Consider the following 27,875-nt stretch of genomic DNA (forward strand, 5'->3'; position numbering starts at 1 on the left):
ATTCGAATCGATCAATTTAATTACATAATGATATCAATTATTGATAATTAAAAAAAAAACAATAACGCTTATATTAACTGTAGCAGGATAGCAATACTGTTATACCTGAAAAATCTTATATAAATATGGACGTGATCTACATATAACTAACAATCACTAGACAAGTCTGAGGAAATGCTGTAAGAAACGGTCAAATTTATTATATTTACTGAAAAAGAAAATTAGTACGTTAAATACCGTTCAGAAAATAAAAAGTGATGCTTTCCAATCCCTAATTTGATAAAACGTTATTATAGCACATACCGGTTAAAATAAAAGTGAATTAAAAATTAATAGTCAACAAAAAATAACATTAAATTACGGAACAGTTTCCGTTCTACTCTGTACTGTCACTACTTCATAAAAATAAATGAGTAATAATAAAAATACACAAAATTTATTTCCAATTTTAATTTCTTACAAAATATAATTCAATCATATTTTTAAATATTTTAGTTAAGATCATATTTTAACTAAATATACAACAAAAATTGTAATAAATAAACATATTTAGAAAATGTCATAAGAGAATGAGAAAATCTTCAAGTTATACAAAGGAGAATTTGAACCCAAATTGCTTAACTTATACAGATGACCTTGCATTCGTAACAAAAGATATAGAAACACCAGAACAACTAAATATCCTGAAGGAAAAAAAGCGAAAAAAGGACTACAGATATTTTTTTGAATTAACGGAATTGCATAATTAACATAAAACAAGCTCCCAAATATATAGAATCAAAATCAAGAAAATAAGAAATTCAGGTACTAGTTGAAATAATAAACCAAATAAAATAAGGATCAGCAAAAAACTTACGTCTAAAGAGCGTACACAACAAAAAACTATTAACTAGGGTAGGTAAAATTAAGCACTAATCCCACGTAGTACAGTAATCCCATCTGAAGTGTGATATAGTAAACATAACACTAAATCAAGAAGTATACAAAGTACGTAGAAATTAGTGAAAGAAGGATTCTAAAAAAGATACATGAACCAAGGAAAACGGATAAGAATTGGAAAATGCGGAAGAACCATCTCACAACGGACAGATTCACAGTCATCAAACGAAAATTTAACAAGGATGAGCCCTAATATAGACTAACCAGAAGAATTTTTACAAATTTAATGGAGACAAAACTAACGTCAGATAGTTTAAACAAAGCAACGAAGATCTGAGAATAGGTATAAAACATACAGATATAGATAACAGAAACGTATTCTGAAAGAAAGTAAAAGTACAAGACTATGAAGAAATCCATAAAGGAAACAGTGGATGGTAATAAGAAAAGGTTTGAAGAGAGAAAGATAATAGATCTTGAAAGTGAAGGAGAATTGGAATAATAGGAAACCGATCGGAAATTATTTATTAAACCTGATCCAATAGTGACCGGTGACAATAAAGAAAAGAAGAAAAATATATTTAAAAGGAAAAGATACATTTTTTAAAATATTTAATTAAAATATTCTAATTCATTTAATATTAACAATAATAAATAATAATTGATAAAGATCATAAACAGCCCGTAAAATAAAAGAAAATGCTACCGATTTTATAAATGATTATAGATATCTTAAAACTTTATTACGTGAAATTAATATTACGAAGTAAAACGTTACAGCACATGTAGTAGGAAAGAATTTCTTATCTGAATAGACCCCCTATTGTCTAATAATTTTGTAATTAATGAATAAAAACCACTAATCGAAAAAAATGAGAACACAATTTATTGTCTCAGAGATCAAAAAATAAAAATATTAAGATGATTCTTGGAATAACAGGAAGTAATCAATGGCATAAATTCATCACTGGAGGAGAAATTCAGTTATAAAATAAAGTAAAACAAAGATAATGAAATGCATCAAGAAGGAGAACAATGAGAAATTAAATATTTCGATATTAGAAATCGCACATATCTTTAGTTTACGTAATAAAATTGTATAAATAAAAAATATTTTGTAAGCATATTTGGACAAGAAAACAGTGTTTAAAAAACAATAAATAATCTGCTGGTATGAATAACGGATTTAAAAATTAAAGAATAACTCTGAAAAATATTTGTAGTACTTTGTGCTAGCAAAATATAAATTATAGGGAAGTCAGATAATCAAAACGTTGAGGCATATAAAACGTATTGCTACCAGAAAAAGTTAAAAATTAGGTGTGTTAATAAATTACCAAGTTAGATATTTTAAGATGGATAATATTTTTTTTTTTTTGAAAGAGAAAACATTTTTAGCAAACTCCTTTAAAAAATAGATCAAGGATAATGAGCCCCAAATATTATAAGAATCAGAATAGGTGATTTCAGATCTAGAAGGAAATTTAGAGATTAAAACAGAAAATAAAAACAAAGATTAAAATGTATGAAACAGACAATGAGGGTTTAGTAAGCACGAGGTACGTTGAACCTGAGAATTGGCACAGCATATAAAAGAATGGGTAACTGGATCAAACCAGTCAAACGACTGAAGATTAAAAAAAAATTGATAAAAAATAAAAACAGAACTGAAAGTATGAATTAATTTGTATTACAAAAATATTTCAATATAAACTAGAATAAAATATTTTCGCGATCTCCATGGCAGAGTTGGTAGCGTCTCGACCTTTCATCCGGAGGATCCACATCCAAATTCCGGTCAGGCATAGCATTTTTTTTTCATACGCTATGATAATTGTTACGTAATAATATTAATGTAATTCTATTTTCAAATTCTCACGTACTATACTAGCTTCTTTGAAAGCTCTGTGGTGAATTAATTCAGCAATAAATAAAACATATATATAACTTAAATGTAATTTATTTAATTTCATTTTCCTCTTGAATGGATAGAATTAAATATAATAATAAGACATTTTACTTAAAAAATATTACCTTAATTAATTTCTTGGCTTAACCAATCAACTATACAAACTTATAAATTAAATACACAACCTTTCACTTAGAATTCTCTAAGCTTCCTCATGTGACAATACACATTCATACACACATCATACAAAATTCTCTTACATACTGTAAGATAGTAAGGTAGACCCTAAGATAAGGTAAGGTAAGTAGTAGCAAGGTATTTAATTTGTAAGTGTGTAGTTGATTGGTTAATCCAAGAAATTAATAAAGGTAATATTTTAAAATGAAACATATCTTTTTCTTTTATCGTGTATATAAAATAGACAACATGAAATCTTAAATACATGTAAATATAAAATATTTTAATTTATTCTTTTTTTAATACGCTATGATAATTATTACGTATAGTAATATTAATGTAATAATTTTCTATTTTCACATTCTCACATTCTATACTAGTTTCTTTGAAAGCTCTGTGGTGAATTAATTCAGCATTAAATAAAAATAAATATAAAACAATATAAACACATTAATATTAACTTAAATGTAATTTATTTAAGTTTATTTTCCTAATTATAATTAACCGAATTGTTACATAGTTTTCTTCAACTCACTTTTCGTTCAACGGTTAACGGTTAATGGATAGTACACAAGCGCAAAAGTTGAAGAAGAGTAGTAAACATGCGCAGTAAGTTTTTGGGATGAACATTGATGTAGTCGATCAACCAACGTAACGCTTCGAACACCCTTTAACGAGATATCGAAAACTCCGGTATAATATACAAGTTTTCAAGATGTTCCGGAACAACCGCAGTACCTGCATCTTGCGTCGATCTAGGTAGCATTTGTGGTAGTATTTAAATATTTAAACATCGTACTAATAAAAAAGTATAAAATAAACAAAAAGTTTTTTTAAAAACGTGCTTTTAAAAGATCTAAAAAAATGGATTTTACCAGTATACATAAATAGAATATAAACATAAATAAATTGTCTATTTTTGTAAGATCACAATGAAAAGCATGGGGCGCGCTTTCATGTTCAATATCTACATAAATTGTTTAAATATGACAAATGTTTTGATGCAAAATGGAAACAATAGCATCAATATACAATATCTAGTAAATCTTTGGATGAACTAAAATTAAGATGCAAAATCGAATCGAGGTCGGCCCCATGCTTTTCATTGTGGTAATAAACAACTTTATACATACTACTTTGTTGAAAACAAAATTATCTTCTATTTATGTTTACCATTTTTTTTTTAATATTTTTTAAAAGCATGTTTTTACATTTTTTATTTCTAGGATAAAATATTGGAAATATATTTAATGTACAGATGTTGTGTTTGTTAAGACAACCATGCGAGGCAGCTTCTTTTACTTTCAATTTAACTGTGCTTAAGTTTTATTTCGTCTACACTAAGAAACAACTTCCCATATTTCTAAAAATCTATTTTTTTTTCAAAAAAATTAATTTTTAAGAATATTAAAAATTCCTTTCTTATAATTCTTGTTATATCTGAACTTTATGGACCCGGTTTAATTTTTTAATTCGTGAAAATTTTAAACTAAATGACAATTTATTTCTTAAATTCAGATTTTTTAATACTAGACAATAAGCGAGTAATAAAACCAATTAGGTTCACATAAGCTAATTAATACAAATAAAAAAATCAGTAATTTTAAGTGTTGTATCGCTTAAAATACATAAAAATCTCAAATCAAATCTAAAATACTAAGAAAGTAAATCGAAACCATATGAATTACCATTTTGATAAAACAATTTTATACACAATTATAATAATTAATAAAATAAATAAAAATATTAAGAAATATTCTACACGGCTTTTGATGAATATATCCAGTTCAAAATATATATATAAGCATTACCCGACAAACCTATTACTTCAAGTATGGAAAAAATAAATATATTATAAAACGGGTTATCCATATATAAAATAAAAGTGAGATCTTACGTCGTTTTTTTAATTTTTTTTTTGTCTTCAGTCATTTGACTGGTTTGATGCAGCTCTCCAAGATTCCCTATCTAGTGCTAGTCGTTTCATTTCAGTATACCCTCTACATCCTACATCCCTAACAATTTGTTTTACATATTCCAAACGTGGCCTGCCTACATAATTTTTCTCTTCTACCTGTCCTTCCAATATTAAAGCGACTATTCCAGGATGCCTTTTTTTTAATGTAATAATAGAAATTAAGTTCATAATTAATTAACTTTTTTATGATTAATTAATTACTTTAATTGCAATAACTAATAAGATAAATATTTATTTAACTATTATAATCATAAATTCTATACGTAGTATTTAAAAATTCGAGACTCAAAAAATAGTACAAACGTAAAAAATTCGAGGAAAAAATTAATAAATCGGTCAACTTAAACACGGAGAAATTTTATTTTGTAAGAAATAACAAACTTAAGATCTCTTATTGAAAAAGCGTAATAATTCAATGTGATTTAAAAATCAGGTTTAAAACTACAAGCTTCCTTTTTGCTTCGAAATAAGTTAATCAAAAAATTTCTGTTAATATACGTTAAAAAAAGAAACTTATGATAAAAACAATAATAATAAAAAAAATAAACGTCAGTTTATTTCAACATATATTTGAAGGAGCAAACAGTGTTGTGTTGGTTTTTCAATATTTACACCAATATGATAAAAATACTAATAATACGACATGAACCGCCAAATTATTCTAGGGTCTTCTTTAAAATAACCTTGACCTTTAGTCGGTGGTGTTCCGGAAGCATCCTTCGTGACAAGCGACAATTGTATTTGCATAACCACTGTCTTCTTCTTCATGCCTTTCAATGGGAAAAAGATTTTATCCGTTTGTATAACTAACATCTTCTGAACACTTCAGGAATAGAATATAACATATAATACAATGAACTGTATAATTGGATTCGTGGAAAGTTACAGGCACATCTTAACATCGTTGACACATGTCACATTGTCTGAATTAAATTTATTTTTAACATGTTAAGTTATATGTTACTGTAGTATAATTCAATTTTTTCCTTTTTATTAATGTATCATATGATCAACAAACCATTGTGTCAAAATTATTTAGCATAATATGGTTACTCTTTAGAAAGAATAATATTTTAAACACCCGTATTAAAAATCTACATGTACGTAATTCAATACTAAAAATAGTAACTAAAATATGTTCTCAAAGGAAATATATAAATACATATACACATCATTCCACTATTTTACATATGTGTAGACAGAGAAAGAGAGTAAAAATGTTTTAACATTAGTAAAGAGAGTAATTAATTCTTTTTGGTATTTACAGGTTAAAATGTAAAAAAAATATTATTAATCTCTGGAAATTGTTGGGCATTTATTAATTTTTTTTAAATATGTACTTATTTAAAAAATCATATCCATCCTTCCCAGGACCGATGAGGGGGAATGTACCCCAACCCCCTTAAATAATCCTATCCTATTTTATTTGTATTTCTACTTTAAAATGTGGAAAACCTTTAAACCCTGATTATTTACATAATGATTTAAATTATTTATTATAAGGAAGAGGGTGAGAGAAGGTTGTTACATTTATTTTACAAATTTACAATTTATTTTATAAAATGTATTTATTTACAATTTTATTTTACAAATACTTATAGTCTTTAAGATATTTCAACAAACTTTTTTATCCAAACTGCACTTGGATCGAGAGTAATCACAGTCTCGAAAGATCATCTTATTTATTCACCAGTTTTTTGGGATAATATTTTGTTTTATATTTTGGGGTAGACGAATTTTATAAAATCATATGTTAATACAATTATTAATACTCAAAATTTTTCTACTGAACTATTAGTTATTTAGTTTTCACCTATATTTCCAATTTCAAGATAATCAGTATGGATGAATGGAGAAACTATCCAAACCTTTGATCTAATTTTTAAATATCTAGTAGTATCAATTTTCCGAGTAACCGATCATACATCAAATTTTGTGGTTTGTGCATTCACTTTTCAGAGATGTTAAGTAAAATAGATGCCGAGATTCACACAAAACATCTGCGCTCGACAAAACCGTACTAGTCATTTTTTTGCATTTTGAGATTACGGCTTATTACTGCAGTTAAAAAAAGTCCAAAATCCAATTTTTGGATTTTGGGCTTTTTGGACACTTTTGGTACAGTCGATTGCGATCAAAAAGGGAGGTGTACAACTAGATGTTGCAATAGTCCTAAATCCAAAATTTCAACATTATACGGCTAATCATTTTTGAGTTATGCGAGATACATACGTACGTACAGACGTCACGCCGAAACTAGTCAAAATGGATTCAGGGATGGTCAAAACCGATATCTCCGTTGAAATCTGAAAACCGAAATTTTTCGTGATCACAATACTTCCTTTATATCGTACAAGGAAGCAGAAATAAAACGCTTACTAAGTTAGGGAATGCCCAATGATTTTTATAGTTCAATATTCTAGACTGATTATACCTAGATAAAGGACTAAAGGAAGACTTCGTTCACAATATTTAAAGAAAATCGCTAAAGATTCCGGAGCTGATAATTTTAAAACAGACTTTTGATAAATATAAACTGCTGCCAACCAATCATTCGATTAAACTGATAAAATACAACTGATAAAAGAAAGTAAAGAATTAAAATTTAAACTTGAATTTAAATAAAATTTTTAATTATATAATTTTAAAGGAATTTTTAGTAGGATATTGCTGAATATTAATTAATTTTTATCGATAATTATACCCTATACTAGTCAAAGGTTTGGATAACAGCATATATTAGGGTAGATAAATATCAAGCTGACACCTCTTCAATTAATTTACTCACAGTTACTTAACCCTAACAAAACAGCACGATTCGGAATCGTGACTATTACTCCTCCTGAAGGCTTTTTCCCGTAAATCTTCGCAAATTTCAACAGGGGTCAATCTAACGGGGTTCAATGGGGGCTAATTTTGTAGGCCATAGTTTACTTGTTTCCCTATAATCTGTAAACGAACATTTTCTTTTAGAAATTGACGATTTAATTATAGAAAATTAATTACTTATTTTTAATTATATTTATAGACTTAAAAAAATAAAAACGTTTTGCTTAAAAAAAATAGTTTCACCGTTAATTAGCAGTACCTTGAAGAAAGGTAGGCTATATTAATTACATGAGAAAATTTTACAACCGTATCAACGTCATTAAATGTTAACTAAAATTTAAAAATCAGAATTATAATTTTTTTCCAGTTTTCAATCATTTAAAAAATAAAACTGATCTCAAAATGATGCATTAAGTATATTAAAATAACAACAAATTTTTAATTCTTCTTTAAATTTCACCGTTTTGAAGTCAAATAAACTTGAAAATAACCAACGTTTTTATATGTTTATATAAACAAAAAAACAAAAATTAATAAAAAAAAATCAGTACTTTTTAATTTTCTGCTCCACTACCTCCAAAATCACCTTCCATGAAAAATATTTCGATATTTATAAGTTTACTACGTTAAATGAAGAAAAAAAATTATACTGAAATTGTACAACAATAAAAAGTTACCCAAGATTTCTTTATCGGGCGTTAATTTGAACTGTGATGAAATTTTATTCGCTGTTAAAAAACGTTTATTATATTTAAATTTTTAACAATATTATAAGTTTAAATAAATCAAAAAAAGTTTAAAAAAATTCAAAAATCTATATTTTTAAAGTTTGGCTGGCTCCCCCACTCCCAATATTTCTTCCAAAAGTTTTTCTTTTTTGGGTCACTTACACTACTATTATGTTTAGAAAGACATAAAAAAACTCGGTTAAAAATATGTAATAAATAAAAAGACAGTTTTTTCGAGTTTTGGGGAAGGTGGGAATATTGAGACAGATTTTTTTAAAAATGTTAAGATAAGCATGTACGCATGTAGTGAACTTAAAAAGTGGAATTATATTTGAAAAAGTTTGAGAAAATTTACCCCCAAAAAAAACAATTTACCCTATTCCCTGAATATATTAACCCCAAATGTTTAGCAACAAATTACCCGATAAACACGAGTGTCTGTGCTAAATTTCATCAAAATCGGTTTATCCAGTCAAAAGTTATTAAGCTTCAAACACGCCAACACACTATATTACGTATATACTAATTTTTCCCCTACTTTTCTTTTTGTTTTTTGAGATCCCTGGATCATGAAACGTCGTGAACTGCAAATAAATTCATTCACCATTTTTTGCCATACTTTCCTACTTGCAGCATAGCTCTACAGCTATGATGTCAGGAAAGTAAAAGGAATAAAAAAAAATCACAAAAAGAGACCAATACCGAACGTGAGCTGAGGCTCTATACAATGAAATTAGTATATACAGAGTCATTCACGGGAACCGGATGTTTTTGAAGTGGTTTGTATTCGGGCGTTCGTGGTGGGAGGGGCACGTGGCTGGTGTCTGACGTTTCCTTTGTTCATAGCATTTACATTTTAGTCGTTGAGATGGAGCCGTGGACGCTAGACCAGCGCCTGTACGCGTATGACAGTTTTGTGCGAAATGACGAATCCTTAACTGCTGTTCAGCGAGATTTCCGCCGTCAGTTTAAGATCCATCGTAATGTAAGTGTCCCTTCTCGTAACACAATATTGCGATGAGTAAACAACCTTCGAATAAGTGGTTCAATATTGAAGAAAAAACCACCGGGTCCCCGACGAACTGCTAGCACTCCGGAGAACATCGAACGGGTAAAGGAAGCCATTGTCAGAAGCCCACGCCGCTATATTCAGAGGCATTCAGCAGCGCTTCAAATGAGCACAAGTACGGTAAGACGAATTCTGCATACAGACCTGCATTTCCATCCTTACAAGATAGCCGTCGTGCGGCAGAAACGAGCAAGATTTCACGCAGCGATTATAATTTTGTCGACAAATGCTTACCATTTTTGAAGAAAATGAAAATTTGTTACTGTTAATGAGTGACGAAGCCCATTATCATCTGAATGGCTTCGTCAACAAACAGAATTGCCGGTATTGGGCAGAAAGAAACCCACATCAGCTTCATGAGAGACCACTTCATAGCCCAAAGGTGACTGTCTGGTGTGCAATAGGAAAGGTCGGTGTTATTGGACCATATTTTTTTGAAGAAAATGACGCTGCCGTAACTGTAACAGCTGATCGTTACATTGGGATGTTGAATACGTTTTTCATCCCTGGGTTACAAATCGGGGAATGAATTTTCAAAATGTGTTATTCCAGCAGGATGGAGTTACAGCGCACACAGCGAGGGCAACGATGGCTGTTCTCCGTAACATGTTTCCGGGACGGATCGTTTCCAGATTCGGCGACATTCCTTGGCCCACTCGGTCCCCCGACTTGAGTAGTTGTGATTTTTTTTTGTGGGGGTTTCTGAAATCCCGTGTGTACGACAATAAACCGCGTACATTGGAAGACCTAAAGATCGCAATTCGTCATCACGTCACCCAGATTGATGTAGACATGCTGCAAAGAATTGAGGCCAGTTACCGTGAAAGGCTACAACAATGTATTGCCCAAAATGGACATCACTTGCCGGACATAATTTTTCGTTCACGAGTAAGTAACAAATGCTTTGATTTAACAAGTGTTTCAGTACCAATAAAACTTTTTTAAAGTAAATATTCAATGTTTATGATTATTTTAAAAACATCCGGTTCCCGTGAATGACCCTGTATATATATTTTTTTCACTTTTATCAAGAGTTTTCAAAGCAAAATATTTTTTGAAAAGAATGATGTCAAGCTACATGTCATTTTATTTTAATAATAAAATACTGAGCAATTATAACAAAACAAAAATCAATACGTTTTTTCACAATGTGCAAGAGTTTTCGTAAAAGAAAACCTCAAAATTATTTTTAAGAAAATTATAATGGAATTATCAAAAGAATTTCCTTTACAGAATATAAAATTATAATGGAGATCGTTCCACTTATTGAAACAAGTTGAATTGAAATCTTTCTGTTCAATTTTCTGAAATCAATTAAAAATAATCAGTACATATTCCTAAGACCCCAAACGAAACAGAAAATTCATTTTCAGGTGTAATATTTTTTACGAAACATACTTACATGTAAGACCAAAAAAACTGATAAACTTAAAGCAGCTCATTAAAACGGATATAAAACTAAAAAAAAACGGTTTTAGCAATTAAAATAAAAGGAAATCAAATATTAAATACTCAAGAATTAGATCTTGCTGATTCTACGTTCGGGGTAAACAATAAATGACACACGATGCTGAATGAAGATATAAAAAATCGAAGATTTCTGCATAATTATTGAATGAAACCGCAAATAAATAATAAAAGTAATCCGCTGAGAATGCTGACGACGTAGAAAATATTTGTATTATTATTGAAGTTAGAGGGTTAAAAGAAGCGATGAAGGGGGATCAACGGACGGAAGTACCTTAAAAGAAATATTAATGATCCTAATACTTGAGATATAAATCTCCCATTAACAAAATTTTAAATTAATTAAACAAAGCTATATAATAAAAAAAAACTGTTAATGATTTCTTGTACAAACACAGCATAAACATATTTTTATATGCAATTTAATTATAAACATAATTGATAAAGTTTGGTAAAAAAAAAAACTGGAATACAATTTAAAAATTCGTAAAATATAAATATCTTTAAGAATAAAATAAATAAGAATGTTCAGTAGATAAATTAAAAAAAAATTCATAACAAGGAAACTAATAAAATAAATGCTTTCCTATTATATTTTATTACCGCTACCAAGGAGACAGATTATTTTTGTAAAAAAAAGAAGTTTAAAAAATAAGAAAGTTATTACCAGTTTCAAGATTTTAACCCCTGTTTTACAAAAACAGATGTCTTTAACATTAAATTTTTATGTGGTGGTCAATAAAGGAAATACGTAGAAATATTTGTTAAAAATATTGAGAACCAGTTTCACCTAACAATAATTATTTTTATTACCATTATATGTATATCTTTAACGTACTTAACCCGTAAATTTTTTCCGGACGTAATAATACTTAATGCTTTATTATTTTAATGAATTTAATTTAATTATCCAATAATTTTAAATATAAATAAGAAGGTAAGTAAATAAATAATTTCCTGACGAAAAACCTTATTTTTTTATATTTTTCTTTATTCTTTTAAGAAACTAATAAGCAGATACTAAAATAATTATAATAAAATATAAATAATAAATAATATAAAAAAATTTAAAATAAAATTAAAAAATTTTAATTTAAAATTTATAATAAATATAATATTATATCTAGTTTAATGTAGTATTTGTGGTTAACGATGATTAAAAATTAGTTTTATAATGTGTAAAAAAAAATACCAAACATAACCGAGATTAGAAACCACATCTTTCGGATTAAAAACAGAGACACTACCAATTCTGCCACGGAGGTGGACTGAATAATTTGTCATTATAACCTTTCCTTTAATTAATGATGAAAATTTTCCTCTGCAAGAAAAAATGTATATTTCATTTTATTACTGTAAACAAATTAACATCAACGGAAATGAGATTTTTCTAATTCTTCTAAATAGAAGAATTGAAAAAAATTTGAAAAATTTCAAATAGATTAAAATTTAGCATAAGCGTACCTTTACGAGAAGTAAACAAAATTTATTTTGATTAAGAAGGGATCGAATTTGTTTAAGAAGGGATAAAATTAAACGAAGGGGTGTCAGAAAAAGTAGATTTTGAAATTTTAAACTTGCAGGGTTGTTCCTCTTAGTAAGCGTAGCATAACAACGGAATTTTGCCTGACCACACCCTAATAGGACGCACACCGATTTTTAAAAATCAGTGCATTATACTCTAGTTAAGGTACATTTCCGGAGTTTATCAGGAATGCTTACTACATAACGATTAAGATAATTTTATATATATATATATATATATATATATATATATATATATATTTTTTTTCCTTTCATTTGTACAGAAAGAATAAATATAATAAACCATAGAAACTAACGTAACAACGACTTTTTTTCGGTACAAACTCAATTAACCGGAAAACGGTACAATCCTACCGGATATGATACGGATGAATGAGGGTCTATATAATCCGGAAATATTATAAGGTCTACTGAGATCATACTAATTGTAAAGGGTAAAATATCGCAGTGTCGTGGGTCAGATTTTTACATTTTTCTATGTCTTTTGTTTCAAAATAATTATTTTTTGTTAGATTTACATAACATATTTTTTTTGCAATGAAAATTAAATAATTTAACATAAATTAAAAACAATATACATATATATATATATATATATATATATATATATATATAAATTTTAATTTTATTTTCCGTAACTTTTATTGATAACAAAATAATGTTAAGTTACTAACTAAATTAAGGGATTTAAGATCTATTTAGTAAAATATATATATAATAAACTAATAATACGTAGTTACACATCACAAACAATATTTATTCCTTTCCACTAAAATAATGTTTTAATCAAGTTTTTCAAATAGTAAAAAAAATTTTATAAATTAAATCTACATGTGATCGATATAAATATAATGACTGCGGTTTACTAAATATTACTGAAATAATTAAATATTTTTTTTAAATTTATTAATGTGTACGTTGCAATGTGTTCAGCTACTGAACAATAAGTAACCCCTCCAAAGCCCAATGAGATGAGTGATATATACATGACACGTAAATGAGGTATAGCCTTGTAAAGACTCAGACTACATGTGGTTAATTGAACCGCAACCACCAAATTAGACCGGTATCCACCGTCTAGTATTCAAATCCGTATAAAAACAAGTAACTTTTACTAGGATTTGAACCTCGGAACTATATTTTACCGATACTGTATTTTAATGGGGATGCGATATGGGAACTTATTTTAAACAATTTTTTAACGTATTAATTAATAATAAATTCAAACTATACATACAACAAAACTCATTTTGAAGAAAATATCTATATAGTTGGGATTAGATCTTCGGTACAGTCAATAAGCACCTCAAATTTCTTCAAATGAGTAATGGGAGAGTTTAACGGCGGCTAAAAGAGCATCCTCTTCTCAATATAAGAAGTGTAAACACACGCATCATATTTAAAAATTTTAAATATTTAATTTAATAATGATTAAAATTATATCCGGCATATAAAAATGAGTAAATTAAAATAGTTCTATTGTTTATATTTCATAATACTATACAATTTGTTCCTCACTATACAAATTGTGCAATACTATACAATATTTTTGTTTGAAATTAAAAAAAAAAACAAGTTGAACCTTAATTACGAAATAAATGAGGTTTAAAATTTCTTATAACATATCTCAAAGGCGAATTGGTCTGGATTGAATGGAATTCGGATAAACGGGGCTATAATTTAACGAATATATATTTCTTCTTACTCTGCGATTCAGTGTTAAATTACAAAAGTAAAAAAAAATTCAAATTTAGAAAAAAAATCTTCACTAACAAAGTAGAAAAGAAATCGTGAATCGTCGAAGAAAATGCTAATGAGGTATACAACAAAATCAAGAAGAATTCTCTACAGACTGTAAAACATAACAAATGCGCCAACTAAGAAACAACATTAACGACCTATTAAAATATACATGAATCCGATAACTTGTGCCGTAATACAAAGAAAGTGTGTCATTTAAAAATATAGATAAGCGAGAAAGAACAGTATATCCGTAAAATAATGAGACGTCAAAAATTACAAAAATAATAATAACATTTTTTTAAAGAAATGAAAATAACCAGATACATAGAAGATAATTACGTTAAAAGATAGAAGGGCGTGTTGTGTACAACATATCATTCATTGGATGTGGGTAAAATCATACAGGGAGGACGAGTGTAAAGAAACTAGGTGTGAAGAAACTCGATGTAAAATCATATACAAAAGAGGATGTTCGGTATATGGTATACCAAGAATGGGGTCTGGTAAGTCTAGGATACGGCTGGTTGGTCCACCTACACGAAACACGACACAATTATTTATTGCACACAGATCCTCCTAGTCCCAGTTTGCCAAGGCAAGGCAAGGTTTGTAACGGGAAGCCTTACGTCACCCCACCGCTCCTTCCTATACTTCCATTTCACGCATCTTCTACCCGAGGCGAATTCCATGAGTTGAGTTTGAGGTTGACCTCTAACCGAGCATAAAGAAGCGCACGCCACTGACACTTAAAACCACGTGTTGAGTTCGGTTTTTAAACAAATAATTTTACAGCAGGATATGTGTAACACGTACTTCTAGTTAATTAACTACTACTAACTTGATGAAACGCATAAAACAGACAATTAAATTTTTTAATAAGAGGAATGCCAGGCAATTTTTTTTTTTTTACAAAAACTTCAGAATATATTCGTGTATTAAATAAAGCCGTACATCTGTACGATAAAAACAACCTTCCTTGACCGTTATAATCTATAAAACAAAACTTACATTCTTTATCAAGTGAATCGGCAATTAATTTATGGTTTCCATTTACGCTTTTTCACCTACAATTTTAATAATTTCAATAAAATAATATTCGTAAATAAGTCATTCAAATTATTTTTGACTAATTTTAGTTCTTTAAGATTTAAACTCCTTTTTTTTAGGTAGATTTCATAAGAAAGTTATTGTAATGGGTACCACGATTCGACTTCCGGAAAATTTCGATATATCTTCGCGTTTCACCTCCCCCAGACCTCAAAACCACCGTCAACTCAAAAGTTTATATATATATATATATATATATATACATATATATTTCACTTTCTTGTGGACACGATAACTGCCGTAATTTTGCGCCCATCACTTTCAAATTGTTTCTTAAAAATAACTCGTCCCAAAATCTCGGTCGAATCGTTAACGACCAAAATCGGCCGTGCGGGTGAAAATGAGGAAGCTTTTTTTGAAAAAACAAAATATCGCTATAACCTTCTTATTAAGTAAAATATCGAATTCGTTTAAAGTTCCTACTGTTCTTTGGAAAAGGGCCTAAAAATTGTTTGAGTAAAGTTTTTTGATATCATCAACCACTGGCCCAGGGGGTGGAAAAAAATGGGGTTTCGAAGACAAAAAATCATACATCCCTTAATAGGCACAGTATCGAATCGATTTAAAGCAGTCGTTAGTCCTCTAAAAGTACCTAAAATTTTATCTGAAACAATTTTTGATATGACCAATCCTTACGGAAAGGAACGACCAAGATGTTGCTGGAATTGTAAGAAGATTGAGCTTGTCGTATGCTAAACATGTGAACGTTTTTCACATGCAACCATCGTTGTATTGAGTAAATTTGAAGTCTTTCTTAACTTTAAGGTGGAAATCTTTTTTATCCCCTACTTAGCACCTGTGAAATCTACCTCCGCCTTCCGGCGTGCCGAAAGGGATTTTTTTTTTACCTTCAACCGTTTGACAGATTTGGTGAATTTTTCTCTTCTATGCTAAAACGTTTAATACGAGTAATTTTAAGCAAATAAAATTTTTGTAAATACTAATTTATCGTGTCTTTTCATATTCTACAAACAAATTTTCTGGAATTTCTCAGGTATAAATTTCTATAGCAGACACAGTCTAACAGAGAATAAGACACAATTTTTATAATCAATTAAGTTATGATTCGGGGAAAAATGGAACTATACTAGGTTTTATATCTCTGACGACGAGTTTAATGATACTTAATAATGTTATCGTAATAACGTAATGGTAATAGCTCACAATAATTTTAAAAATCGAATTTGATCTAATTTTATTTTCCAATATTTTTTTTCTTTTTTAAGCTGTATAATATCATTTAATTACTGTCATTTGTGTTCAAAAGAATTTAAATATTATTTTTAGCTCGTTTTTAATGTTACTAGATTTTATTACGATGGTGACCTCGTAAAACGTAGGAAAGAAATTCTAAAAGCATCCCCTAGTACTTATTTTTCTCCCCCAGTTTTATGGTTTTTGGACCAATACTTTCCGTGTAACGACCATTTTTTTTACTTCAAAAGGAAATGATTATTTTTAAAATAATTAATAAAAGTTAATTTTATTTATATCGGAAAGAAACAAAAAATAGTAGAATTCTAATGAAAATATTGCGTCCAATCATTAAAGAAGATGGTGAAAATACCAAACTCTACAATTTTTATTCAAAAATAACAAATGACATTTGGAAAATAAGTTACTTTTTATGACCATCCTCAGAGAACGGATGAGGAAAGATTAACTAAAAAATATACGACGTTTTTCGAAAACAGGAAAACTGAGCAAGATAAATTTTGGAATAATTCTCGATACGCTATTAATTTTTTGCACTTTACCAACAAAAAAAAGAAGAAACTATAATCAAACATAAAAAAAAACCTCCAGAATAAAATCTCTCGAACCAGTACTGAGATAACATAACAAAATAACGTCACGTATAAAACAGTAGGTGGCAAACTAGAAAAAATAGGAATTAACACTTCATATTTGACAGAAATAACTTCAGAAAGAAAATTAAAAAAAAATTTAAGGTACCAGGAAAAAATCCTCTAAGATATCTAAATCGAATAGATAAGAAGAAAGGAAAAAAAACTTCTGGGAATATATGAAAACATAGAAAAATTATATATGAAAACATAGAACAAAAAGAAAACTGATATGTTTGATTTGATAAATGAAAAGAAGACGTGTGTAGTAATTAAAAGTAACTATTGTGACATTGGGGAAGAAGTGGTTAATTGAAAAAAAAAAACAAATCTTTCAAAATTATTTCTACATTAATTGCTGCTTAAAAGAACTGACTTGATATGCGAAACTATGTTACATCGCTCAAACCAAAAGAAATAATATTTATATTTACAAATCTTACTTTATCCACAATTTAATAACACGGTTACTACGTACATATTTTTACTCAGATTATCAAAATAATTTATTTTGTTTATTTTTATTATTACTTTTAAATATATATTAATAACTATTAATTAAATAAGGCTTGGATAAGGGAAAACTGTTAATCCAAAAAAATTCCCAAACTGTGGGAAGATAATGTAAAAGATTGCTTCGTAGGCAGTAAATATCATGAATATATATATATATATATATATATATATATATATATATATATATATATATAAGCATTTTTGGGGGTTTAACACGGACCCTAAGTTGATTATATTTTAATAAAAATTAAAAGCATTATTTTATTTAGTGTTTATTAAGTTGTTTTTGGAAGAGATTTCAGTAGTGAAATTAAATTATAAAAATTAACATAAAGTTATCCGTGATTTTTTAACATTATAAACAGGTTATTAAGTTTCAAACTGATCGGCAGAGATATATATTCAACTAATACTGTTAGGACTACATTGTACATAACGGTATCGGTAATGACATTGAATGAGGATATACAAGGCTGGAGGGGTAAACTTTTCCTTCTTAATAACTTCAATAAAGATTTTAATTCGGTCGGAAAAAAGATTTACTGCCCGAATATAAATCTTTTAGATATTTTTCTTCTAAAAAATCTATTACAAATTTGTCAGTTTTATTAGTAAGAAACAGTTTTATTAATAATATTTTTTTTTTAAGTTACGTTACTGGTTATAATTTTTGGTGCGTTAACAATTTAAAAATAAGAAAAATTAAATTTTTTTAAATATGTTATTAATGAATTATAAAAATAGATTCCATGAAATAATAATTATTTATTCGGATTAAATAATTTATATTACATTAATCTTAAACTTGAAAAACTAGTAATATCGTGATCTAAAATCTGCATAAATATAATTGAAACGAAAAGTAAACCAAGTTTAACAAGAATTATTCATTTATCTATATATAAAAAAAAACATAAGGTAAATACAAAATAAATCATTGAGTAAGAGGTCAAAATGACCGTATCTTGTTTTATACGGGTTGTAGTTACTGAATTTCAACAGTTCAATACAGTATATCATAGCAGAAACATAATAAAACGACACATTCATTACTACAGAAATATCAACAGCAAATTATGTACTACGCTGATATTTATTGCTTCTTAGTTGAAATATTACAAGATACAGTTTTCTTATTTTATTACGTACAAAAAGATCGTGACGTCGAGTTTATTACAATGTTGATTTATTACTACTGTTTTTATTGGTTAACATGAACGTATAACGAGTACGGCGCAACATTCGGTCGTTTTATGAAATGACGCGTCGTAATTCTTAAATAATAACAGATGTTCAGTTAAACATAAATACGGTTAAAGATTCATAATTCAACCGCAGTTGAGACAAGGACTTCGAAATAATAACTACAAAGATTTCTTTGATCTATTAATTAAATCCAAAAATCTGATTTAACGACAGCATTAAAACGTATCTTTAATATTTATCCATTCAGTGTCGATGTAATACAAAAATTTGCAACAATATAACAAATTCATCTATATATGAAGTTAGTGTATAATAAAAAACAGTTATAAAAATAAAAAAAACACGACTGTAAAAAAATAAATTAATTTAACAAAAAAAACGACAAATTGTACTAAAAAAAAAATCAAAGCAAAATGCGGAAGAAATAAAGGAATAATTATCGTTATGCAGTATTTAATTAAATAAAATAAGGGTTTGTGAAAGCCCATCGAGCTCAAGCTTGTCTCGGTGTAGCGCAGGCCACTCGATTTTTCCAAGTATATCGGTTAATTTTTGTTCTGGTTTAAATCCAATGTGATTGTGTATTATACTAGCAAATAACCCGTTTGAATTTTGAAAATCGGATGATCGGTTGCGAAGATATAACAACATTTCCGAATAACCGTGACCTGTCAGATCGAGAGTGAGTCAGATCGAGATGATGCGTGCAAAAGTTAGCCTTCAACCTACTAACAAAATATCCCGTTTGAATTTTGAACACCGGACGATTGTTTGCAGATATATTATAAGAGAACCCCATTGCACCTCCCAAAACAGCGCTCCAGGAACACCCCGTTTGTTACCGGCTGATGGTGATGATAGGTCTAGCCTCGCACGAGGTGTTCGCATCGCCTCACCATTCTTGCTTCACACGCAGTCCTAACGGGAAACCCATTATAATTACACAGAAATTATTTAAATTTATTTAATATTATTTTATTTTACGTAAATTTAATTCTATTTTTATAATTTTATTCATTCGATTGATTTGAATCATTCACTTCAAACCCGGCTAACACAGTGATAAGAGACTCACAGTTCACAGTTCTTTCTGCTTCAACCGGAAAATTTGTACTACTACATATATGTGTGTGTGTGTGTGTGTATATATATATATATATATATATGTATATATACATATTAGCCTGTGACATTCCCGGAAACGTAAGAATTCCAACGCGGGAGATACATCTAAATCGGTTGAGCCATTGAGCTGCTACGGTGGAACATATATAAATACACCCTAAATACATTACACTCCTTTTTGAGCAGTTGTGTAAAAATAAAAATGTTAATTTTAAATTTAGATATAAAAAAGATTGTAAAAATAATAAGATAAGAGGAAAAAAGATATAAGAGAATGGAAAAAAGAACAGAACAAACAAAAATTAAATTAACAAATTTATTTAGGTAAAAAAATGAAAATATTTTCAACAACCGTTTCAGTATTTACAAATCATTTAGTAATCTTTCTAAAAGTAAACAATAAAATTCAAATATTTGAATAAATCTCCAGAAAAACAGGATTGCAAATCTCAAATCAAAAAGCCGAATTTATAACAAACATTAAAAATGTTAATATTATATGAGCAAATTATTCTGAATGTTATACGTACCCCCTTAAAAATACCTCTTTTTACCCCTTTTAAAATAATTTAGATGTTTTCTTAACATCACTTGTAATAAACTTCGATGGAAAATATGCAAAAAAAAATTGAACAATGATTTTTATTTATTTTTTTTATCTGAAAGATACGAATCATTTATTTTTTAATTGGACATAATTATACGACCACTTAAAATAAATCAATGAAACTATTCCGTAATTCAGAATAAAACACGTTTTAAGAAACTTCTATTTATTACCTATTCATGGCTGATGGTATAGTCTATAAGTATAATACTGTGTTAATTTTCCAAATTTTGTAAATATAAAATTTTTAAGAATCGTAATACTTCTTTAATAAAAAATAAAAATTCTTAATCTTTTTTACGTCTTTCTTTTAAGAAAATAAATTGGTAATATTTAATATTTTTTACTGTCAGATTTTTTCCTGCTAATTAACTCTTTTGACCTTCGCATAGTGATCAACTTTAAGTTTTAATTAAAATTAATTATAACGTTACACATAATATTTACATTAGTGTAAAATATAAAATAAAAAAGCTTTTGTAAATTTTACATATTTTATTGCTAAATTCGAAATGTAGATTTTTTCATTTTTTTTTTAAATTTAAAAAAAATATAATTTACCTTTAGGATTAAAAAAAAATTTCACTTAACAACCTCTAAATTAGAAAAATGAATGTTCAATTCAATAGGTTGAATTCTTATAAATTAGTTGTATGTATGTTGCAAACCCTATATAAAGACAGAACATACTGACAACTCCTCATTTAGAAATTTTAATTTGATGCCGAATAATCTACCAATTCAGTTCGGACGAATCCATACTATTCGCCCTACGGTTTTTAAGACCCGATTCGGGTTCTTCATAAAAAATTTGGGGAAACATCTTTCGGGAAGTTTCGACTGAAAAATCAGGGGACCTCCAGAGAGGATCGAAGTAAATATGGCATATTTAATGCAGTATAATAGTACATGTTTTTAAAGGGGGGCGAGTTCTGTAGATCAACACAACTTGGGAAAGAGAGAGTTGAGTGAGAGAGAGGTAAAGAAAGAAATAAAGATAAACCCATCTGAATGGTAGATTATTCCATCGTCCATGCACTTAATGAATTTCAATTCGGTAGGATAAAACTGTTAAAAGTTAAAAAATAATAATAGATTTTTATTATTTTAGGATTAGGATTTAGGATTATTTTAGAATTTTAATAGATTTTATTTTAGGATTAGATCCTAAAAATTGATGTTTTATAAAAGATTCATTAAGATTGCTTCTAATTTTAAATTAAAGCTAACATTTATTTGTATTAAGATTTTACAAAAAAGAAAAAAGAATTAGGTTTACTGTTCCCCTAAAACTACATAGATAGAAGTAACCATCTAAGTAAAAAGTTTTTAGGGAAGGCTCTATTAAAAAAATTAAATTTATTCCAATTACATTATTATTTTTTTTATAAATTCAAAAACATGTTCGAGAACAGATTTCATTAACTCAAATCCTTTTTAAGATACAAACCTTTCAAAATCTACCCAACCAGATATGACTTTTTTTCAAAATTTAAAACACTCAATCCCACACAAAAAAAAAAAAATCTGATGTGGACACCACATGACTTGCTTGTACGCCTATTAAATTACACATTAAAAAAAAATGAAACGTAAACATAAAATTTTATTTTCTTAATAACTTCTGATTTTTTTTTATGGTTATTATTGAATTATTATTTATTGTAAAAATATTTTTACAATCAGAGGTTAATAATTATTAATAAATCAAATATATTTTAACTTTTTTTTAAAGTTAAAAAAAAAGGGAAGTCGGATTCGAAACGATGTGCCTTCCCATTTTAAGATTCAAATATTTCATTGATTAAAATTTTATTTGGCTATATAACTCTGGAACCAATGAAAATAAGTACCACTTATGATGTATCGTTGAAAAGCTCTCAAATGAGGGCTTATTAGTGTAGTTAAGTAAAAAATCCAAATTTTTCGGATTTTCAGGTTTTTTTGGACTTTGGTCCAGTCGATTGGGAAAGGTGAGGTGCACAACGATATGTTATAACAATCCTAAATCCAAAATTTCAACATTCTACGGCTAACGTTTTTGAGTTATGCGAGATACATACGTACAGATGATACGCCGAAACTAGTCAAATTGGTTTCAGGGTTGGTAAAATTGGATATTCCCTTTAAAAATCTGAAAACCGAAATTTTTCGGTATTATAATACTTTACTTCGTACAAAGAAGTAACAATGTGTATCAAATTTCATGACTAGAGTTGAAGCATAGGAGGCATTCCGGACATATACATACAAAATTTTGAAACCAATTTTAAATATATTCGGATTCGAGGGTTTTCAAAACAATAAGAAATTAAATTATCTGTAGCTTATATCATTTACTTTCGAGGTAATTTTAGTAGCGAGTAATACTTTAAGGAAAAATAAAAAAAGGAATAATTGTAATGGGTAAATAACTGGGCTACCCGTTCCTTTTACCAATTTTTCAATGTTTTCAAGACCCTTGAAGCCAAGAATTCCAAAAAAAAACTACGAGGAAATTTTGTATTTATGGATGTTATGTGTGTGCGTGTTTTATTTTGCTTGTAATAATTCTGGAAGGGTGAACGCATATGGCGACAATTGCATATAATATTAGATTTTTATGAAAACCGAACAAGAGGATGAAATAGTTTCCCATTTAAATCATTACTAGAACTTTTAAATCAATGCAAATTGATAGTATATACTTATTATGCATTCATAAAATAAGGGGGGGGGGAAATCAATAAATGAAATAAATAAAAATATATTTATTTAACATAAATTGAATAATAATTTATGCAGATTTCAATTAATCAATCCAACACTATTGAAATATTAAAGACAACACTCATAAAAAGCAACTCAAATTATTAATTTGAAGTGTCATTTAATAATTATAATTTATTATTTATTACGACAATTACCAGTAACTATTCAAAATAGAATAGTTATATTAAAATTAATAACATCATTTTTAAGGGATTAGTTTTTTTTTTAATGTAAAATACTAAATCATCTTTCCTTTTACGGTAAAGATAAATGGATCGATTTTTTTTACTTTATCCATATCTGTCTATATCTTTCCTTCACATATGAATAATTAAAAACGTTTTTAGGTAATCCTTCAACCAGCTAATTTATTAAAATACATCCTTTGGCAGGCTTAATAGGAAAATTAAGCAGGGATGTGGTTTCCCGTTGTCTTATTCACAGAGCCAAATAAGCTGTTATACCAGTATGTAACCCGCTGAAATACAGTGACAATCAGCTCTGTAAGTTACACTTTCATTCTTATTCACCACAAGTGCTGGCTGGATTTATACTGAATATCATTACTCTTAGAGAAAGCAGCTCTCATTATTCACATTCACCTCAGATTTTTTACATGCGTTACACCCATGACTAACATAAAGCAACAAATTAATACAATCATATCTGTAGAAAATAATGTATTTGGGTACATAACTTGTACAATCAACAAGAAAGGAAATATTTCAAATTGTAAAAACTTTGATAGTTTTAACATCTTTTGCTATAATCAATTTCGACTTAAAAAAATAACATTCCTCTCAAAACGTTTACAAGTTTCTTTACAGAAATTTTTATGGGATTTTTAATTTGACTAATTAAACTATTGTAAAATGCATTCAAAACTACAGAGGTATGCAAATTAATCCGAACAAAGGGAATTTTTTGTTTATTTCTATGTTGTGTGGCTACACTGCTTGACCGCACCCATTCTTTTAGTTGTCTATATAATTTGAAACTACTATTCTTTGGTTATTTTGCAATTTTCACGTAATAAATAGTGTTTTGTGAAAGTTTATTTCATTTTTTATTACAAAATCATATTTTCGTATTTTTTGTTCTGCGTGTTTTGAATATATATTAATTGACATAACTTAAAGATAGTATTTAAATTTTTTTTCTTTCTCAGCCTACAACGACAAATACCTTCCGAGTGTAATGTGAACTAGGTCAGTGAATGTTATTTTTAAAACAATTTAAAGAAACTGATTCCTTTTCCAAAGGAAAGACAAATGCGACTGTAAAAGAAAAAACTACTCCAACACACGATTGGGTATTAGTAAGAAAAAATAAACTGATCCAAAATTATCTATTGCGGACTTAAATCCGGAATTAGCAGCCAGTGGAACACATGACAAGTCGAATGACTTCTTTTAACAGGACAGAAAGCTCGTCGGCCAGCTGAAAAGCACCTTTTAACACCAGCAATGTAAAAAAAAAACTTCTTGTGGGCCAAAGCATATGCTAACTGGTCCAAAGAAGACCAGAAAAATGTTATGTTTTCCGACGAGTCTTATTTTGATGTTCAGAAGCAAAAGGATCGATACGTTAGAAAAGCAGTAGATTGAAAATACATCATCGACTCATATCCGACAATCAGTTAAACATCACCAGAAAAAAAGGTTTTAGGGTTGTTTCACAACCCCAAAACCTTTTTTTGAAGGCCCTTGTTCATTACTTCCAGTAGATCGTATGTTGAAAAGTGATGATGGATATATCAAGATTCTGAAGGAAAGGGTTGCGATACAACTTCAAAACAAATTCCCACAAGGCAACGGAGTGTTCAAGATTTGGCGCCATGACATAATGACAAAAAAGTGGAAAAATCTTTCTAAAAACTAAATATTAAAGTACTGTCGTGGCCAGGCAATTCCTTAAACTTAAATCGAATGGAAAATCTTTGGACGATATTCAAAAAACGACTCTCAAAAATGAATTGTACCACAAATGTGATTTTAATCTCATTAAAACAACAATATCGGCATGGTTTTATGATGAAGAAATCAAAATAATTCTTAGAACATTGGTGAATCGTATACGAAAGTTATTAAGAATAAGGGAGGTCATATTATTTACCAGATATTCACAAAATGTAAAGGTGTGATCTTTTTTCTTGAATAAAGTTCCTTTTTATTAAATAACATTTGTGTTCGGATTAATTTGCACGCTACTGTATGTAGTTAATCCTTTTTTTAATCCGTCAAAGAATGGAGGATATATCAAATACAATTTATACCCATGATTTGATTTCAAACAGGATTAAATGAATAAATTGAAAAACAAGAAAACGTCCAAATACTGTTTACTTACAAAAAAAATTCTTAAGGGTAAAATTAGTGCTCATTTCTACTGTTTAACAATCATAATCAGGAAAAGAAGATAACGGAGGAATCAGTATAAAAAAAAATTACAAAATTGTAATGAAAAAATGAGAGAATAGAAAACGAATATTTCTACCAGTGGTTATAGAATGAAAATAAACATCAATTAACTACAAGCGTTTAAGAGATATGGCTTTAAGCAATGCCAATCGTAGACGTGAATTTGGTTGAACATTCAGATTTCCCAGGATCTAATTCACACCGCTTACACAGGTTGGATAAATAAAAATTTACCTCGAGAAAGAAAGAGACAGCATGAACCTTGAACTAAATAGATATCTCCTTCCACAAACAAACTTTAAAGGAGGAGATAATAATGTTTTCATAATAGGTTTATAAAAAGTAATTCTAAAAGGCTAGTAGATATTGTTACCTACTAATATGAATGAAGTTACTGATTCATTACTGATAAAATAAGTTTCTTAATTACTCAATTACTGTTTGTTACGTACATTTTTTACAACTTTCGTATACAATTTACCAGTTTTGTGACCAATATCCCAGTTTTGTGTCCAATACGTTTGAATTTTGTAAGTTTTCTATATTTATTATGCTTCTCGTACTCTTTCTTTAGTTCTTTTTAGTAACCCTTTCTTTAGTTTATCCTACAAATCAAATTGAAATTACTACCAACAAATCAATTTATACAAAATCTTTCTTTCAATGGGTTTATAAATTTCTTTTTAAGCGTTTACGGGGATAGAAGCCGATTTCCAATACATATTACTCTACGTTAAAGTTATGATTTTATTTTTTAAATCAGTTACTATAAGAAAGGAAATATGTAGACATTTTCTACGTTTTATCCAGCCCTTTCTTCACCACTGTCCTTCATAATGTTTTCTGATACAATTGTTAAATTTTTTATCGATTCATTTCGGCTGCTGTCACCGATTTCTCAACTAAAACCACTGAAATCAGTTGTATCTTTAATAGTCATTTTTCTGATATGTGCCTTCAGGTAGAGCGACACCTGATTTATTTTGTAAATCATCACATTGAAAGCCGCTATCTTATGTTGGATAGGATGAAGAAAATCGTTGGTGTTATATCTACTGATCAGTGTGCGTATTTTTCGGTAAATATTAAGTGATTTCATTGTATTTATGAATTAATTTTAAATCAAAAAATGCTAAAATCTGTTTGCTTTTAGTTTCATAAGTAAATTATATATATTTTTTGGTTGTTCAGTTTAATTTTTTAACAAAATCTTTACTAAAATGATGACTAGAATGCATACAAAAATATCACCCACTTATCTCAACTAAATTCTGGGGGAAAACTAATTTTTCTTTTAGCTTTCATTTTTAGGTTAATCATGGAATATATAATTTTGCCAAATATCTTTCGGATTATTTTAAATTCATTAGAAAATTTTTATTTTTATATCATTAAAATGTTTTAAAGAAACGGAAAAAATGTCATCAATAGAATAAATTCCATCAGTTGAGTAAAAAGAGCAAACATACCTCGTAAAAAGAGTATCCTGAGAAACAAAAAGGCCAAAATTTAAATTTAAAAACCATGATCAATATTATTTTATTTTCTATATTACAACTACTAAGAATTAATAATAATAATAATCCATTATTTAAAAAAACATATTAAAATCTTGAAAAAGATAACAACTATTAGAAAAATGATAATTAGATTACAAAAAATAATAATAAATGATTAGAAAAATTATATGAAAAATGTAACTATTAGGTCACACTGTGAAAAATATTTTTATCAGCTTAAACTTTCAACACACTTTCATTTCACTGAACTTACAAACAGGTTAGTATTACATGAGAACATAAGGAGAATAAATGTATCATAAAAATGAATAAATGAATTTACGATAATTTTCTTGTAAATTGGTTTAAATTGCTTAAAAAATGTAAGTATAATAATAAATTTAAAAAAAGTGCACGACCCAAGAAAAAAAAAACAAAAAAACTTGACAGCCAATTTATTTTGATAATTTTTT

General features: G+C 28.1%; 1 protein-coding gene across 5 annotated transcripts in view; it reads right to left on the minus strand.

The window, feature by feature from the left end:
- Ntan1 (N-terminal amidohydrolase 1) overlaps nucleotides 1-27,875 on the minus strand; it is a 338,443-nt gene that overhangs the window by 233,146 nt on the left and 77,422 nt on the right. The gene's annotated exons all lie outside the window — the stretch shown is intronic.

Source organism: Lycorma delicatula, chromosome 6 (assembly GCF_047948215.1).
Source record: "Lycorma delicatula isolate Av1 chromosome 6, ASM4794821v1, whole genome shotgun sequence".
Classification (NCBI taxonomy): domain Eukaryota; kingdom Metazoa; phylum Arthropoda; class Insecta; order Hemiptera; family Fulgoridae; genus Lycorma; species Lycorma delicatula.